The sequence below is a fragment of the Macrobrachium nipponense genome, chromosome 21 (assembly GCF_015104395.2).
Source record: "Macrobrachium nipponense isolate FS-2020 chromosome 21, ASM1510439v2, whole genome shotgun sequence".
In the NCBI taxonomy this organism is placed as follows: domain Eukaryota; kingdom Metazoa; phylum Arthropoda; class Malacostraca; order Decapoda; family Palaemonidae; genus Macrobrachium; species Macrobrachium nipponense.
Window position 1 is genome coordinate 37,341,527 of NC_087212.1, and position 18,632 is coordinate 37,360,158.

At 35.6% G+C, this 18,632-nt stretch overlaps 1 long non-coding RNA gene across 15 annotated transcripts in view; it reads right to left on the reverse strand.

Annotated features, from left to right (window-relative positions):
• LOC135197940 (uncharacterized) overlaps positions 1–18,632 on the reverse strand; it is a 463,394-nt gene that overhangs the window by 13,337 nt on the left and 431,425 nt on the right. The gene's annotated exons all lie outside the window — the stretch shown is intronic.

An 18,632-nucleotide genomic window follows, 5' to 3' on the forward strand; every position in this document is an offset into this window, starting at 1 on the left:
TTCAGGCCCTTCTGTGGCCCATTCTCAAGAGTGTGGAGTAAAACTAAATGTAAATACTTAGAAGTAAACAAGTTACAAATTGAATTTGTGGGTTTCTTTTTCAATCTTCAGAAGAAAACTGAAAGAAGTTTTTGTTTGGATTATCATCATTATTATTATTATTATTATTATTATTATTATTATTATTATTATTATTATTATTATTATTATATTCAATACCATTAAGTATTTTAACTAAACAACAAAGTTGTTTTGTTCTTAAATGACAACTGAAAATGGAGAAAGGTAAGTTAAGGGAGTTGGACAGCAGAATGAAACGAAACCATTCGGAAGTGATGAAAAGTAAAATTCAAAGAGTCTTTGGGCTTCAGAAAGAACGCTACAAACATTAATTAATACCGTCTACAGTATACCACGGAAGTGTCACTCTAGGTAGTAACCCCTTCCGGTGTAAACTTAAGACTTAATATGTTTTTTACACTGCTGGAAATCTACTGAGGCGTCTAAAAGTTATTCTATTTATCTGATATTGATAACGTTTTTCTCCCTCTCTGTTTCATTCGTGTTCCTGTTTTCTTTTTATGGGTCGCCCGTCCCATACGGACTTTTAAAAAAAGAAGGTATATGGTAGGAAAAAAAAAAAACGCACCACAATCGATATTTCATAAAAAGGTCAAACCACCGCGGAAAGAGGTCATGATAATCCCACCGAAAGTATTTTGAAATAAGTAGATCTAAGACTTTTACGTAACTGGTAAGACTCCGACCAAGCCGATGGCGGCAAGAGTTAATACCCCGTGCTTATTTGCAGCTTTGCATAATCAAGTTCGGAAATAAGATGGTCGAAAATCTCTGTCTTTTCAGCGACCAACTGACCCACAATGGCCGGCGCCAAGGTAGTCACAAGGCCGGAAAGCAACGTTCGCGTAAGTGGGATAAGTATTGTGACTTATGTACTTAACGCGTATGATGGACTTACACTGTTTTTGAAATTATCTTTAATTTGTGTGCCTGCAGTATTTACGTCGCCTAAGTCAAAATACAACTATTCACAAGATTAAGTCAATTGTTACGAGAATAAAAGTATTGACATATTTAGGAATTTGGAATTATCTCAGAGGCTGAGTACTCCTGGAAGTTTTCACTTAGTTGAATGGGGTTCCAATGTTTGTTTGGGGGGGGGGGGGGGTCGGCGGCGCGGTTGAATTACAATTCTGATACAAGCGACACGAAGACCTTAAAATTATAATAAAGGACTATTAATGAAATAGATAAAATTTATTATTAATCATTCGTCAAATCAAGATTGTAGATGGTCTGTGTGTGGTGTGTGTGAGAGAGAGAGAGAGAGAGAGAGAGAGAGAGAGAGAGAGAGAGAGAGAGAATATTTACGAAATGAAACCTTCGGGGATAACTGATTTCTAAAAGTTTCGTTTCACATTTCTGACTCGTTCAAGATGACGTAATACATTCTGTGCAAATTTTATATGTAATGAAACCAAATACAGGTAACAACACGAACTTCATAAAAAAAATCTTACATTTATTAGCTCAGGTCTTTTCAGGCTTCTTGCCCTCTATGATCACTGATGTCCATTACAACTGACAGTGACGGCACTAAAATACAATAAACCTGTTACCACACTTATTTATTACATGTATTAACTTCAATGTAAATTTGACTCCAACCAAGTTTTCGCTGTAAAGATAATTTTTCATTTCTGAGGATTGCGGTCCAAAGCGTTTGACAAATTAAAACGAACAACAACAACAACAACAACAACAACAACAACAACAACAACAATAATAATAATAATAATAATAATAATAATAATAATAATACATATTGTCATGAATAAACAGGAAATTCAATAATAACAACAATAATATCTGCGTTCTCTTTGCTCCTGTCGCTTATGAAAGCACTTTTACAAAACTTAGTACTAATAACAAGAACGGTTACAAGTTAGCGCATAAAATACACGCAGGCACTACAATAATTTCATATTGAATTTCAATCATATCAATGCAACTCCCAGTGATATCAACTCCCATATTGATAAAGATAACGACAAAAGGAGGGAACTATAATTACTGCATTACAATCTTCACCAATCTTAACCGAGATATATGGAAAGTGCTGAGAGCAAAATTTAAAACTTAGATAATTTAAACACAAGATTACCATTCTTTAGTGAATTCTATCTCTGAAATCTAAAAATGTTATAGGTAAGTTTTACAGCCGTTACAGAATAAAAATCACAACAAAACGTTACAAATATTCATGACTGACCAAAAGTACAGGTAAGAATTCATAGGAATTCACTGGAATTTACGCAAGAAAGGATATATTTTTTTCCAAAAAATCCTCACGCTGAATGAATTTGAGATCTATATTAAAAATGAGTACAATATCACTCATTTCTTCCATTCTCTCTCTTTTGTTCTCAGAGGATATGATACTAGAATTTTCAGTTTTTATATTGTTAAGTGGACTTAGAGAAAAGTGGAAATTTATACAATTAAGAGTTTGACAAAAGTCAGTTTAAAGAATGATACGTGTAAATCATATGGAAAGTAACACATGCACGCATATACACACATTCATACAAGCACAAGCACACACACACATATATAATTTCCCTTTATAATCCCTATCTGTCATTTATATGAGCTTTCTTCGTAAAATTTCATAGTTATATCAGTCGAAAGGTCTTGCAGCAGTACTCCATTGTCTCCCTTTTCCTCGTGGCTTTTGCCTTTATATACATACATACATTATATATATATATATATATATATATATATATATATATATATATATATATATAATACACTAATGAGCAAATGTAAAACTATTTCACATATTTTCTACAAAACTCATAATTTGGGGTTTTTAGTCATAATAAGAAATTTCATATAATCTTATATTTCAACCCTTCCTACAGGAAAAATTTTCCCCTTTTGCTATCTAACTTTATATACATCCATTATATATATATATATATATATATATATATATATATATATATATATATATATATAATATGATGAATTGTAAAAAAAAAAAAAAAAAAAAAATCGAGGAACGTGTTGAAAGACGACATAGGGGAAATGGAGATGGTACGTTTGCCTGCCTGTGTGTGGGAGGGAGGGGAGAGACGGATGTCAGTGGAAGGGGGAAGGGAGGGGGTGTAGAAGGGTTAGGGGAGAGGAGGGGAGGGAGAGGGGAGTAGAAGAGAGGTGGGATTGTTAGGAACCATCAACATGCCAGACTCCTCCAGTCCGAGGGGGTTGTCAAGGGAAATTCATTTTTTAATTAAACTGGTGAATTCAAGACGGGGGGACCGAGCCTGAGAGCAGCCTATTTACATACTATTACTGCCCCTTAGCTTCCCCTTGTTGTCCCCCTTGGGGTCGGGTGCCACAGGACGTGTGTGCTTGTTTGTGTGTGTGTGTATGTGTTTGTGTGTATGTGTACCTACGATAGCTTCCATTTCGGGATTTTGGCACCGAAGGCGATCGTGCAAAGGGAAGAGTGAAATGACACCCTTCCGTCACCTTATTTTTGCTGTCATGTACCCACTGCAATGTGGTTCTTCGCCGAATACAATGTGGTTATTCTGTGTGGTTCTTTTCACATTAACTGCTTCGACTGTCCTGCGTGAACAAGGCGAGAATGGCTACGCAAACGTATTCCGTTTACCTTCAAAGACTATGGAAATTTATGAAGTTTTATAGGTTAAATTGCCAGCCTTTAGCCTTTATACTGCAACGGAGATCTGGATGAGCCTTGTGAAAAATATTTCATGCAATCTGCCTGGCCTATTACCCAACTACGTGACAAGCGTCTTTCTTGGTAAATGTCTTTGGAAATTATACAGTTACGAACCTTGCATCATGAACTCTAACTTCGAAATTGACGTGTAACCTTACCTGGCACTTAACCCCAATACTCAATTTGCAAGCTTCCAAGGATATACCGAAAAATCTCTATACCTAATGAACCAATTTCAGAAATTATCCTGGATGAGAGAAAAGAAAACTCTAAAAATTATTCAAACTCCGATTTCCATTCATATTTCAGTATATTAATATTTCAGTATAATATGTTTTAAGACCATTTAAAAAAAAAGTTGTATCCAGAGCTAGGAGACGTTCTTACTTGTATCTCGGCTCAACCGAAATGCTAACCGGAAAACTAATTCTTAATGATAAGAATGATGGATAGAATGGGGTGTTGGGGGGGGGGGCCGGCGGATGCAGAGAGAGAGAGAGAGAAGAGAGAGAGAGAGAGAGAGAGAGAGAGAGAGAGATAACTCAATTGCCCATGGTGTTCGCGCGACTTCGTAGGCTCGAGCGTGCTCACCTAGGCAAGAACTTAGGTGCTACCTCCTTTTCGGGAGGAACCATTTCATTCAAAACGACAAGATAACCTAGGACCTCCAAAGAGAGGTGGATCATTATAGCCAAACCTTCTAGGAAGCACGAGCAGAATAAACTTGCGTCACTTCTTTGTATGGCATTAAAGGTCGCGAGATATTTGGAAGATCTAAGGGACGATATGTACCTGTCGCTTTGATCTTTGAAGTAGTAGATGAACTTTTGCATGGCTCTCCGCAAACTGCACTAAGGGTTCTATGTAGCGTCCGTAGATGCTATGCTGCCTGCCTTTTACTTTTTCATCCTTTTTCTTTTGTTCTTTGACTATAATAATAATAATAATAATAATAATAATAATAATAATAATAATAATAATAATAATAATAATAATAATAATAATAATAATAATAATAATAGTCATTTCAGTTGACGTCTTTCTTCTGTTCTGGCTTTGGATTAAAAACTAAATAAAGCTCCATGTGCTAGAGATCTCGAGTAGCCACTCTGTCCTTCAAACAAATAAATGTAACTCTCAGGACTAATTACCAAATCCACAAACCAATCTTTACACAGAATTCATTCCAAGAAATGATTACAAAAGATTTTGCTTTGGGTCCTAGTAAGAAAGCACACCTTGTAATAACAACAAAATCACTTGACTTATTACTTAGTTCTGTGAATATATGTATAAATTCATACAGTTCCTCATGACAGCAGGCTGAGTCAGCAGTCATTTCGATCTTGCAAAAGTTACTAATCAAGCTAAGCTAAAGTTTATAAAAATTTGAAAGATCAAAATCGTAATACGCTTTTTGATAACAACGATTTTCCCAAATCTATCTCGAATTATTACTTGGAGGAAAATGGTAAAATTGCAATGTGGTAAATGTTCTCAGATTTCAGTGCATAAAACAGATTAGTAAAAAAAAAAAAAAAAAAAAAAAAAAAAAACACACACACACACACAAATAAACCCCATCGTATACGGTAGAAACCCCATCTTCTATTTTTCATCATCTTTTATTATGCTTGCCTTCTAATACAGCATCTTGATGACATGGCATTAAATCAATACGTATGTTTTTAGGCCACATTATGCACAGTTAAGTATAGAATGTACACGATTTACGTATTCATATTCTTGAATTTTTTCATCTACTTTCAGTAATCTTTATCATATTCCACCTGCGCCCATTTTCGTTTAATAAAATTCACTCTATTTATTAGGTAAATGAGATCACATTTCTGTCCTTTTAATGAGAGAGAGAGAGAGAGAGAGAGAGAGAGAGAGAGAGAGAGAGAGAGGAAATAACCATAAAAAACTTAACTGAAAAATGATCATCCCGGTTACACCAGAGTTGTGAACCTTGAAACGGCATTATTATACATTATGCAAGGAACTTCACAGAAAGAAAGAAAGAAAGGAAAAAACTGCAGTCCATTGAAAAAGGTATCATCACGGTAATCCGAAATAAAACAATAAATGGGACTTGGGCAAACTTAAAAAAAAAAAAAAAAAACCGATGAGAATAATAATACGGATACAGAACTCTGGTAAGTAATACTTGAGTCTATAGCTGTTAAATAATAGTTTCGTTAATGAAAGGTGACTAAATTTGGACTATCTTATCCGTTAATATACATAAATAAATATTCTTAAAATATATAAATGTTTTTTTCAGTAGTTCGCGTGTATTATTATTATTATTTTATTATTATTATTATTATTATTATTATTATTATTATTATTATTATTATTATCATTATTCTTATTATTATTATTATTATTATTACCCTCTATACTTGTATCTTGAATAACCTCCAATTATTTAGAAAGAAAAAAAAATAAAGATAAAACACAGCATGATGGGGAAACACAAGTTCCAGAGCACTATATCTATATCAGTGTAGTTGCCCTTCCTATCAAAAAGAAGAATAAAATAAGATTTAAAAAAAATTCACTTACACTCAGCAAATATGATAGCGTGAGTTATTCCTTGTACATCAAGGACTGATATTGTCATTCCTCTATAATTAGTTTAATTTATAATTAATATTTCAAGAAAAAAAATTCACATTTTTCTTTAATATTCAACATTAACCCAAACGATAATAATAATAATAATAATAATAATAATAATAATAATATAGTATGTAATCATGCAATATCACTAAATAATAGATGTTCCTTGAAACAACCAATAACTGAGATCTGCATATATATATAATATATATATATATATATATATATATCTATATATATATATATATATATATATATATATATATATATATATATATATATATATATATATATATATATATATATATATATATACATACACACACAAAATCCGTGCATTTTGAAACTTTTAAAATGCAAACATTTATGAAAAATCAAATAACAGATATTCCAAGAGTCAAAACCGAATATTTCTGAATATTTTTTAAGCAACCTGACGGGCCATGGATACAATGAACACATATTCAAGCATAATTCTGTTTATTCTTGACATATAACAAAACTGGACAAATGAAAAGTCTGTCTATTACTTAATTATCAAAAATATCCATCTTTACATTGCAAAGTGATGAGATTTGCTAAAATAATCATACTGCAGAAAAATAATTACAAGACAATATTGCATATAAAGCGATCAAATTTTTTTTCTTGCAAGTTTATTTAAAAATTAAAGTTGAATAAAATGATGAAAATACATATATATTACACACCTGGAGAAGCACATATATCACGAAACATTGATCGAATATGCAAAAAAATTCCATATGAAAAGCCTCGAATCAGCAGTAACAGAACATGATTTCTTGCAAGTTCATAATTAACAGTACTTCACGAGCTTGACATTGTCCTGTCAATTATAAGAGCCATCTTTAAATGATTACGTTCACTTTCCGTCATGTTACTGTTTTCCTACGACATACTTTCTCTTTTAATTGAAACATTCTGAAATCTGAAGAAGGTGATGTTTTTATTTAATCCGGCGAGGCATAGTCCTTTTATAGCAGAATTGCAAAAACTATTTCTGGTCCGACAGCGTGCTCGTATTACTCACAGACGACTACCATTAGCCTAGCCTTGAAAGGGCATTTGAAAAGGGAATGATCCCAAATTCATTATAGTTTATCACTGTATATCAAGGTTTCTTAAAACAGCATTTTGTTTCGTCGGATTTCTTTGCCTATTTAACCGCACCGAGTGCATCATTCGCTAGTGAACATAGTTGAAAATGGAGAGCGTATTCCCTAGAATTTCAGATACTCACTCCTAAGCTTATGCTGGTACACCTGTACTATTCTAGTCACCGCCATCTTGACATTCTTAGTCCGTCTTCTTTACATAGTTCGTAACGTATACATAATTCACAAAGTCGGTTGATTAAGACACTCTCCTCGCCTGCAAGATGTGTGAGGGGATATATATATATATATATATATATATATATATATATATATATTATATATAAATATATATATATATATATACATATATATATATATATATATATATATATATATATATATATATATATATATACATACATTTGTATAAATACATACACTCACACACAGACACACACACACACACACTATATATAATATATATATATATATAATATATATATATATAATATATATATATATATATAAACTATACATATGTAAACATACGGCTAACCTCACACACCAAGCACAACACGACAACTGAGATCAGAACAATCCCTTATGAAACAAAGGCTGATACCGACCGCGTACGATTACACTTGCGGCCACCCAAAATTCCCGTAAACAACGACAATAATAATTCGAGCCTACGGAAGCCGTAATTTCCGGTGGGGGTCGGTGGGAAGCGGGGGTGGGGGCTCCGAGGTAGGGTGTTTTTCGAACGGCCTATAATATCCATTGCGGGGGAACGATGAAAACTAATGAAAATCACATCACCTAAACTAACCTAACTGAAACTGCATAAAAGACCCGGTGGTCAGTAGACTAAAAGAAAAAAAAAAGGAAAAATAAAAAAAAAGTTTCAAAACCGGACGATAATGTTTATTCATATATATATTTACACGAATTGATATATATACAATCAAAAATGCGAAATGCAATAGAATTGAGCGTACAAACACATGGTTATATGAAATAGTGTTATTGGAAAACGATGAATATAATTGCTTTTGTTTTAAACATGATGAAGTGGAGCATTGGACCGTTGGGCCAGCCAGCCCTGTTCCCTATGGTTATTGTATATCCCCACCAACAAATAACAAATATATACACACACACATACACGCACACACACACACACTCACCGGCCTTCGCACGCACACACACAAAACATACATTCAAATCATTAGTTCCAACGATATGGCTTCTATTTAAACGGGAGCCATGTAGCAACGCTTACATTTATTGCATGCGAGAGAGAGAGAGAGAGAGAGAGAGAGAGAGAGAGAGAGAGAGAGAGAGAGAGAGAGAGAGAGAGAGACGGCATGTACACAATGCCTAACATGAGAGATTGGGACAGAGAGAGATAGATTCATTTTATTGTCATTATTTAATAGCCATATTAATGTAGAAATAATCTGAACTTCAAAATAAACTAGAAAGGAAGTTTTACACAAACACATTCATATATATATATATATATATATATATATATATATATATATATATATATATATATATATACACACATATATTAAACAAAGGGCATAAGGCCACAGAGTGAAAAAATACTTCTATAATAACTGGATACACATCTTTCCGGCAAGTATTACTTATCTGCTTTCCCCTCTCTTTATTCAAACCCACTTTACATGTCACCATCATTTGAGTGAAAAAAAAAAAATATAAAAGTGCCGCCATTTTGCATTCTACTAACAGATACAACAATGGGAAGATAATTAAGTTGACGGAAATTAAATAAAACTTATAATAATTTGCGTTTTTATCATTACATTTTCTAAAAAAAAAAAAAACTATGACCGTAAAGCACCATGCCTTTTAAATGCTAGTTGTTTTTTTTCAAAATTTAATGTGATGGTACAACAGAAGACTGTTCATCCCAAGCCTTTACATAAGGGCACATATTTTAAAAGGAAGTGCGGTGATTTACGTACTAGTATGGGAGAAACAGTCAAGCAGTAAGCTTAATGCTTCCAATTCTGTAAAACTTTGGAATTGTGATTGAAATATGTGGACGGCCTGAGGTATAGGCCCACTTTAGTGTATTTCTTTCCATTAAAATTTCAATTAGGTATTTAATACTTGTATTTTTCACTGGAAGATATTGACAATCTTTTCAAAACAGCGTCATTCAATGATCCTATAACTATTAATTTTTTTAAACAAATAATTTTAGCAATTCCCAAAGAAAAACAATCGAACCAACGCTAAATTCATTAAAGGAAAACAAAACTGTAGCGTTCTACAGCGAATAAATAGCGAGAGAGAAAAAACGCATCGTGCAGTTGATTTCAAATTCTAAAACCAATGCAATCCCGTAGGTCATCAAGCCAAGCACTAATCACTGAAACAAATGAAACATATTGAAATATGTCCTATTGGTTAAATTTGAGCGCTATTCACTTTCATGATTTTAATAACTGGCTCGTTAATATCGGGCAGTCAAACTGTGATAGGAAGCCGTTCTCTGCTGTAATAAACGTATCGATTATCGAAATGGACAGAGAGAGAGAGAGAGAGAGAGAGAGAGAGAGAGAGAGAGAGAGAGAGAGAGAGAGAGAGAGAGAGAGAGATATTATGCTCACAAAGTCATTCAGACAATCACTGGCTCATAATAGCGAGAATATTTTAAGCAAATTTAAACGGCGAGGCTCTTCTACCGAATTTACTGAATAGGATTTTATGCGAACATATATTGATATTTCACTAATATCTGATATGACTGGGAAGCAAATTAACGTAGGATACAGAAACTCATTAGCTGGTAAGGGCGGACTCATTATCGGCGAACTAAATTACCATTCGCACTTTTATACTGATATATTGAACAAACGCGAAACACAAATATAATATAATGGACCACTTCATCTTTTATTCGCCTCTCGAAAAGATAATCCGATACTTCGCATAAATATGAATTATAAATAGCGCAGTTTTATAAATGAAAATGAAAAAAAAATGGGGAAATGGGTCAATGCAAAAAAAAAAAAAAGGAAAAAAAAAGCGATGATGGAAAGTAACATATATCTTCGAAATTTCTGAACATGAATGATGAAACTTTGATAAAACTTAGGTGATAAGAAAACCCATATATACGACCATGGATAGGTAGGTACATTATTTCCAACTTCTGCTACGGCTAACATGACAAACTGATAATGATAATTAGGATGATAATATCTTCCAACAATAATAACAATCATTATTATCATTCGTAATAATATATTACTGGTGTTTCTTTCACATAATAATAATAATCATCATAATAATAAAATTAATAATAATAAAAGGAATAACAACAACAGCAACAATAATAATAATAATAATATTAATAATAATTATCATTGTTATGGTTACAAATTTACAATACTGTTCATTTCATTATTATCACAACTTTATCATTCAAATATGACTGATGTCACTATCATGAATTCTGCTTCAATCAGTTATCATTTCAGTATATCACGTCACCACTAAAAAAAAAAGAAAAAAAAAAAAAGAAAAAAAACCGGGCACATGGACACACATGAAACCTGACAGTTGACGTACCTCTCTGATAAAAGGCTAAATATTTAATACAAAATTAAACTCCAAACGTCATTTAGTCAATTAACTCTTTCATTATCGTAAAACCACAATGATAAATAAGTGATCTTTCGTTATTTATTTTAAACAGTTTTGGAGATGTTTTTCATACACTTGAATATTGTACAATCAGTATCACGACAATATGAGGATTATTCACGGAATGTCCACTAGAGTATTCAACACACAGTACATCGCATATGTTATATTTTTTGTTTTCATTTCACGGAAATGTATCCTGCTGGTCTTCCAATTTTTCCTTTATTATTATCATTATTTTTGTAGCTAAATTCCTTGCGAGTACTCCTCCAGCAGGCATTTTCCAGGGCCCTCTCTACCCAACCACACGGCACATCGCAAACACCGCTCCAAGTCACAAGTTACCGCCGCGAGCCCTAGACTATTATATCTATTTCTTTTTCTGTATCGTTCCACAAAGGTATAATTGAAATTTTTTTCTTTTCCAAAATCGTATACCTAATTCTTTTTTGTATCCTTCCACAAAAGTACAATTGAAGTTTTATTTTTTTCCAAAATGATAACCATAAATAGTAAATCTGATTTTTTTCACACAACATGGGCCGTCGTGTTATCGTTTCCTTTAATTAAAGACGGTTGTCTTGGTTAATGGATTAAATTCTTATTTTCCTCCTTGGCATCATCATTCTCTTCGTTCTACTTCGACTTCAAGTGAGATATCTGTACCTTTCTCTGTTTTCAAAATTAAGTTATTACTTTTGACTTCATAATTTCAAGTTCTACCAATACTGCCAAACCATGGAGTATTAATTAATACACACAAAATAAATAAATAAAATTGAGGGAACAAAAATATAAAAATTATCGTCAGGAGATGTAAAAGGTGGAAAAGTTTGATACAAGAAGAGAAAAAAAGTGGAGGGTCTCTCAGAAGTTTCTAGGGTATTATAAAAGGTCTTCCTAGAACACCACCTACTGAAGGAGATGAAGGTACCTGAAGAAGTACCTACTCTGAGGTGCACAGTACTTCACACGATAGGTTCTCGGAAGTGTGTGGAGAGAGAGAGAGAGAGAGAGAGAGAGAGAAGAGAGAGATGTGGGGGGGAACGTTACGTTAGGCACCGCTTGATATCAAGGTCGTCCCTCCGTCAGGAGGCTCCTTTGAGACTGACGAGATGCACGGAATCGAGATGGAAGGAAACCATGCTGCAGGGGCCTGAGACATCCGACAGGAGTGATCGGCGGCAGCACCGAATTTCCTTCTGCGACCAGTGTAGACGATCTGCCACCTCCTCCTCCTCCTGCAGCAGGAGCGTCTGAAGGAGATGATGAGTGGTGAAGGGCCGCTGCTCCCTGACCAGGACCCGGCGGCTGACTGGCGGGGCCCTCTCGCTCTTACTGTATACAGCCAACACCGTTCGTTCCATATTCACTAGCGCCATTGAATATGCACCTTCACGACCCACTGTCTTCGATATTCCAGTCTCCTGATGATTTACATTCTGGGGTGATCACCACGCCCGCTCCCAGTCGCAACCGCCAACACACCACCACCACCACCACCACTCCTCCACCACTGCCCTTACCGTCTTCCCTCTCCTCAACCGTCGCCCACTTGAGTCACCACCCGCTCGAAAGACACCCACATGAGTCTCACTTGACCGTTAAGATCTCCGACGATAACGCAACGCCACATTTGAATCTTCAAAGACCTCTCTCCCATTTAGCGGAAGTTTTCTAATGTAGTATTATTCTTATAGAAGCAAAGGCCAAAAGCAAGTAATGTATCTCAAATGCAAATTGTTTTCATTCTCTGAACGGCTTTTTCTTGCGCGGGTATTATATCTTCAACGCCATCTCTTTTTTTTTTCTATTAGAGGCAAATTTACAGAAAATAACTATGTAATATCATCGCTATTTTTGTAAATTTCCAAGGATCATCACCCAAATGCAAACAAAAGAGGAAAACAATGCTTTTCCCTTATTCAGACAGCTTCCTTCGCACTCCTTTGAAATCCTGCGAGCTCGTCCTTCCGAAGGAGAGAGCGACCGCGAGAGCGTAAGTAACCTAACCCCTAGTGACCTTCCAACTAACGTCACCGGCACCGTTGCGGTCAGACCCCAACTCGAGGAGGAGATGGGCCTGGAGAGGAAAGGAAGGGCGGTCCTGAGACGGGTCATCTGCAATTCTGTGAGGTCAATAATCATGAAGTAAACAAAGTCCCGCCGACTCCAGCACCGCTGCCGCTCATATTCCCAAGGAGAAATAAGTCCTTTGTTGTATTAATTTGTGAGGTAACAGGATCCTCTCATGTAATTTGGATGAAGGCGGCCCTTGAAACGCCCGCGAGGTCGTCCGACTCGAAGGGGGATGGGAATACACTAATCCTTTACTCGTTGTTTTACAAACGAGCAGACGCCTTTCATCCCCCATTTGAGGAATTTCAATCGACGTTCTCTTTCCCAGCAAATCGGACCTCGATAACGGAAACCTCTTTAGCTTCCGTCCGATTTATTGTTTTATATCGATTAACGGTTCATCCTCACTTTCGCCGGCATCAATTTTCATCCGCCTTTTCTCTCATGCGAACGTTTCTTTTCAGTTCTCTGTTGTTACGTGCTTTCCATTACTCTTCCTCCCTCCTCCGCCTCCGCCTCCGCCTCCTCCTCCTCACGTCATCATCTCACGCCGAACGATCCTTCTTCGACGTCGCTTTTGTCTGCCGACCAGGACGATCTCCCTCCACTGACTTCGTTAAGTTCCCCTTCATCGCCGTCGTGTTCAGTTGCCAGGGCTACGTCGTCTCCGTGACGTCCTTTACGGCCGTCGTAATCTACGGCCGCTCATGCTTCTTCTTCTTTTTGTTTACCCCATTATAGAACAGTCATGGTGACTGGGCCTCTCGCTGCCCAGTCTCGCTGCTATTTCCTCAACAGCTCAGCCAGAACTATCGACGAGACTTGTCTCGAGGCCGCTCCGACATTATGCGTCTAATTACAATACTGATTATACATTCTTAAATTATTCTTCTTGCTCATTCGCTGAAAATCTCTTTAAGGTTAATGAATGCGAGAGGCTGCTGTTGTACAGGTGATTTATACGCCTCAAGTTTAGTAACCCGAGGAGAGGCGCTTCTTCGCAGCCCTTCGAAATAATTGAATGACTGATGGAGGTGTGTTCATCATGACGGAGGGAAAGGAGTAGAAAGCCACCGGCGGCTCCTTCTCTTCTTGACCTTGTGCTGGGTCCGATGCAAATTGGCAAATGGGTTCCACCCCTTGTCAGCTAGGAATTCAACTTTCACAAAAAAGCTATCCTTTTTTCTCTTTTCAAAGAAAAGTACATGATAAAAATCAGGGCTATGGAATCGTCAGATAAAAACATTTCCTACTACTGTTACAACTACTGCTACTACCAATATAATAATAATAATAATAATAATATTTAAGAAGAAGACTCGTCTGCCTCCCTTACACAGAAGAGTGATATGAACACAACTTCAGCACAAAAATCAAATAAACCATTTCCATTCTCATACTATTTTTCTTCTCGAGATTTGAGGGGAATTTTCGTTGTGGACTTTTCCATTGGTCATATATCATCCATTAAGTGAGCTCGCTTGGCCACACTGATCCATAAGGGAGTAGGGCGGTGAGCTCTGATACAGAACCGCTTCACAATGGTTCATCCCTGTGCCACAACTTAGTGCCTCCGGCGGGCGCCTCCTGCCAGCCGAAATTCCCCTCACGCGGCCGTCTCTGGTTGGTCGCCGAGGGGCCGGGCGGCGCGAGTCGTGCACTCGGCGGGGGTGAACGCTGCCTTCTGGTAATGGCGGGGCTATGACGTATAATGTGACGATCCACAGGCTCATTACGACCGGCCATCAGTATCTATAAACTCTCGGCCGTCACACGCACAGAGCGCCACAACTCATCACTGCACCACCAAATACTCACACCGCACTCTAACTCGGATTTGAAGAAGAGAAAAAGTAAATGAATTTCCCTCCGGAATAAGAAAAATAATAGAATTTCTATGGTTCCTCCGGGAGTGCCTGCCTCTGCCTTCCCGGGCCTGGCCTCACCCCCACCCACACTGCCCCCCCACCCCGCCCCTCCTCTCTATGGTACAGCCGCTGTTCGCTTCAGCTCCTCTTCTTCCTCTTCTCCTTCTTCTTCTTTCTTGTGTTGGTAGAAAAGGGGAGAGTCAGAAAAAAAAGAAAGAAAGAAAAAAAAAAAAAACAGAGGCCAAAGAAACAAAAATGTGCCAGGGCTCCTCCCGAACTTCGTCCTTCCACCTATTCTCTAGCACTTCTTTGATTTGGCCCTTCACTGATCCCAGGATCACTTCCCATGATCATTTTCTCATTACGCTTCTTGTACAATCGACGGCCTCTCAGGTCTTTACTTCTCGATTGCTCGTCATGACTCGTCGTCGTTCCTCAACTTGCAACTCCTCACTTGCTCACTTCATTCGACCATTTTTTAAAATCCCTCTCTTTCTCCCCTGCCCAGGGTTTCCTTGATGATGTCTATGTTTGCGTCTTCTCTCATCTAAGGGTACTTCCTAATTTTCACCTCCAACTGGACATTGCAGAAATATCGAAAACAACCATAAAACTAAAATGAATTACGCCATGTCATGTAGGACCTCCAAAAATGCTTAGAATTATAAAATTTATTCACAAATTGAAAGGCAAAAAGCAAAGAAAAACGTAATTGTAAAGCCAAACTCAAATTCAAACACACACACACACACATCTGTCAAAGAATTTGCCATACCTTACTAAACCGTATCTAACATAGTATTTATATTATTAACCAGAAGAATTCTGAGTTAAATAATTACTGAAATATAGATGAGGCGATCGGAATTGACGTTTGCAAACCATAAGCACTGTACCAACCGCCTCTATTTCGCAAAGAACGACTCCAAAACAATATTCATATACCATACCCGGAGAAAAAAAAAAGGCGGAATTTCCCTATAGAAATTAATATACAGAGCTGAATAATTTCATAGATTAATTCATATGTGAAATAAAATCATAAAGAGATTTAATATACATTGGGAAAAATCACATTTTCCATGAGGGGGACCGACCGAGCAATATCATTGGCGTGAGTACTGCATTGTTAAATTAAACACCGGACACGACACTAATTGAATGGGAAATAAAACAGATAGAAACGTAATGTATTCATCTCGTAACAGAAAACAGTAGATTCAGATCAACCCTATATATAATAATATATATATATATATATATATATAGATATATATATATATATATATATATATATAAATTCAGATCAACCCTATATATATATATATATATATATATATATATATATATATATATATATATATGTAGTATGATATATATAGCGCAGGAGTTTATCTATCTATCTACTATATATAATATAATATATATAATATATATATATATATATATATATATATATATATATGTATGTGTATATTGCGCAGGAGTTTATCGACGTCCGTTAGACGTTCTATCACAAAGGTAACGGGCGGAATAAAAATGCACATATGCTCACTAATGATAAAACTAGTTATTGTTTTTTTTATATATTTTTTTTTCTACGGCTCCTCCCGTTCAGCTTTTCCAGTTCAGTATCTATTAATCCCGCAAATGAGGGGAATTAAAACTCCTAATTACGGTAACAGTTCCACCGAAACCTCGTCTATAGCATTTGTCACCGATTACAGCTGATTATATTTTGCATCAAAGCTACGACCGCGATCGGCCAAATGCCGAAAATTTCATTCCGTCTATTTTTGAACAACTGCTGGTGATCCACATCACTCGAATATTATAATAATACATGACACAAATCGACGACACGTTATTAGCATTCAGCATTGCCAACCAAAAAATAAATAAATAAAAATCACCAAAATGAAAAAAAAAATTCTATTTCGTATCGACACGGAGACACCATTGCCAGGAATTAAAACTTTTATCGAATTTACATCTGCTCGCATATTTCGAAAAAAAAGAAAAAAAAAAGGGCCAGCTAACCTAATGTCATCTTTATCTTTTCCATTTTTTTTTATTATAAATAGAAATGTAGACAAGCATTCTGGGAATATATCAGAAAAAACTGCAGGCAATAAATGACGAAGGATATTTTCATAAAAACGAAATAACCATCAGATTTAGCAACTACAAAACTAACTTTTCAAAAGATTATCATATCACAAAAACACCTTCTTTGACGTAAGAGTTCGCCGAACTCCCTGACACCCAGAAATACCAAACTAGAAAAGTTAAAAGATTACATAACATATTTCACTGCTAAACTGCAAAAATGCGCAATCATAGAATGCTCCTAACACTCACTCGCAAACCAATTCAGAAATTTAATAACTAGATACATGTGAGCTTGAGTAATTACTACATGTTTTAGATAAAATGCCTTTCTGAATCGCATGTCAGGTGGTGAGTATAAAAACCTCGATGAGGCATTACAGTTAAGAGGAGTGATGTATTCCATCTCTGCCATTATGATGACAAAGATGTCCCTTGAAAAGGCTATTATTATTATTATTTTATTATTATTATTATTATTATTATTATTATTATTATTGGGCACAATTTTCAGTGTCGAAAATAATGATAACAATGATTGCAGGTCCACAATAATATCGCATGTGAAGTATATAAAGTCTTTAATAATAAGAGCTTTCGAACCCTGCACCAGGTTCATCCTCAGCCAAGTCACTTGGCTGAGGATGAACTTTATATACTTCACATGCGATATTATTGTGGACCTGCAATCATTATTATATTATTATGAAATAGCATTTACATACGACTGTCAATTAAACGTAGACAGTGGGAGAGAAATTTAAATAGAAACCTTTATTAACTAAACATATACATACGCAAACCACAAGAAACAGAATTTAACACAGCTTTCTTGCATGGAATCAGAATCAGAATGCCCATTGTATCCATCGGAATAACCACGTCCTTAAAGTTGCCTTTTTTTCCTACGGGCTGCTTCGGTAGTAAGATCCCGAGCTGGTATAAGGCCAACTTAATCTAATACAAAAATAACAACAATAGCACAGCGTTGCTTACTACAAGACAAATATATATATATATATATATATATATATATATATATATATATATATATATATATGTTTTTAGTAAAGGCACAGCTTTCAAACGTTGAGGAAATTAGAGTTTGTGTCTGACTTCTCCGAATCTCCACAAACGAAATGCTAAACAAAAGTAGTCGTTAATGAGAGATTCACTTTAATGCTGTCAAACAATAGATGAGAAAGCAGGACTTCATTTTCAAACAGAAATTAGCTTTTTTTTTTTTTTTTTTTTTAAGAGACAAATTTTACGCAGCCATTTCTAAACTTTCTGTTTTCGTTTTTTGTTTTTTGAAGAGGCCGTCTGGTGCATCGTTTAGACAAATATATAAAGCACAAAGAGATA